The following is a 2,308-nucleotide window of genomic DNA, read 5'->3' as shown; positions in this document are numbered from 1 at the left end:
GGTGGAAGGTGGGCTTGAGGGTGACACGGGGGCCGCCCTGGGAGCTGTGCTAGGGGTGGGGCTGCAGGTGGCTGACCCCTGCTCGGCTGTGGAAAAGGTAAAGCCCACCCCGGGTGCTCTGGCATGGTAAAAGGTGGGGGGCAGCCGGCCAAACGGAGCTCGCGGGGGTCAGCCCCAGGCCTCGGAAGGGCCCAGAGCTCCCACACCTGTAGAAAGCCCCTGGATGCAGGGTGGGGGGCCTGGGTCTCCCCTGCATCCTCCAAGAATGTGCTGTGTGACCCTGGGCAGGCCCACGGCCTCTCAGGACCTTCGGTTTCCAGAGGCTAAGACAGGAGATGCAGAGAGTAGGGACTCCTACTGAGCGCACACATCCACGCTCATGCAAACACCACTGCTCTCCGGGCCCCGTGGTTCCCGAAGCCCACAGGGGCTGGTTGAGGCCCCAGCTTGGAGTTGCTGGATCCCTCTGACGCTTTTCTAGAACACACAGCCAGGCAAGTGGGCGGGGGGTCGGGGGGGGCTCCCTTCCTTCAGAGAGGAAGCCTCCAGGAGGCAGCGCGAGCTGTCAGCCTTGACCAATCACCACGAGGCGGCCGCAGACTTCAGACATGCGGGCCGAGGGGTCTGAAATGAAACCTCTAAGGGGGCACCGTGGAATGACCGTGGCGGCTGGGCACGGGACACACTGGGGCGGATAACTGTCCCCAAGAGCCACCAAGCCCACCCACTTGCCCTCGGTTTCCAGGTACCCCTGGGGGATCCCTCTCTTCTCCTACGCAGCAACCCCAAACGCTGAGGGTCCTGGGGGAAGGTGCTTCCGAAACTCAGTTTCCACACGCGCAAAATGGAGATAAAAGGCTAAGCCGGGCAGAGGCCTGCACCTCGGCTCCCTTGGAGGCCACCCCACTGCCCAGGGCTCTCACCCCTCGGCCCCTGAGAGTGGCTGGGGACGCCGGAGAACAGTCTGTCCAAAGCCCTTCCTCCAAGGTGTCCTGGGCGGTAGTGGAGGGTGGCAGGACGTGGGCCTCCCACCTTGCGACGCTCAGCTTGACCTCTAACTTCCAGACACGCCCCGCGGGGTGCAGGCACGTGCCCAGAGCCACACGGCAGGCGTGTCCCCACCCCCAGCCAAATGCCACGGGATCCCACCCACGGCTGGACAGGCTGCCCTTGCTCCACGGAGCGGCGAGGGAGAATGCACCACGGGGAGGCTGGGGACTGGAGAACCCGGATCCTCAGACGAGAGAGGAGAAGGGGCCTCCGCGGTAAAGCAGCGGGTGCCAGTCCCTTGAGCCGCCAGAGGGGCCGCTCCTCGTCCGTGGGCAGCACAGCCCGCTTGTTTTCACCTGCCCTTAGACAAACCTATGAAGTGGCCTATCATTGTCTCCGATTGGCCTTGTCGCAGCTTGGCGTCCGTGAGATGGTTTATGTCCTCCCCCCCGCCCCCCACCGAACAACACGGCCCCCCCGAGAGCGCGGGGCCAGCTTCCGGCGCACGGGGTCACCAGGAGAGAGCGGGGCCAACCTCCAGCAGGTGCCGGTAACGGCAGGAGCACGCCCCCGTGCCAGCCACGCTTCCAAGCAGGTGGCTTTTTTCGGCAGGATTTCTTTTTTCCCCTCCAGCGTTCTGCAGGTATAATTGACAAATAAAATTGCATATATTGAAGTTGTACAATGTGCTGATTTGATATACCTAGGCATTATGAAATGATTACTGTAATCAAGTTAATTGACGTGCACATCCCTCAGTCACCGGTTTTGTGTATGTGTAGGGTGTTGTAAGAGGCACGCGGCAACTTTCAAGTACGGTCACCGTGCTGTTGATCAGACGCACAGAGCTTCCTGCTCGTACACGGGGGGGGGTTGGGGGGGGACCCCACATCTCCCCAGTTCCCCTACACCCTGTGCCTGGCCACTGCCATTCGACCCGCAGTTTCTTCTTCTTCTTCTTCTTTTTTTTTTCCTAAATGTTTATTTTTGAGAGAGAGAGAGAGGGAGCACCAGAGGGGGAGGAGGCAGAGAGAGAGGAACAGAGGATAGGAAGCAGACTCTGAGCTATCAGCACAGAGCCCGACGCGGGGCTCAAACCCACGAACCGCGAGATCACGACCTGAGCCGAAGTCAGAGGCTTAACTGACCGAGCTACCCAGGCGCCCCATCGACTCACAGTTCCTATGAGCTCCCTTTGTCGTTTTGTCCATGCCTCGTATAAGTGATACCATAGAGTAATTGTCTTTTTTGTCCAGCTTATTTCACTTAATGTGATGTGCTCCAGGTGCCTCCAAGTGGTCCCAAATGGCAGGATTCC

This window comes from Panthera uncia (assembly GCF_023721935.1).
Source record: "Panthera uncia isolate 11264 chromosome B3 unlocalized genomic scaffold, Puncia_PCG_1.0 HiC_scaffold_1, whole genome shotgun sequence".
Lineage (NCBI taxonomy): Eukaryota > Metazoa > Chordata > Mammalia > Carnivora > Felidae > Panthera > Panthera uncia.
Note: the sequence above shows the minus strand (reverse complement) of the source record.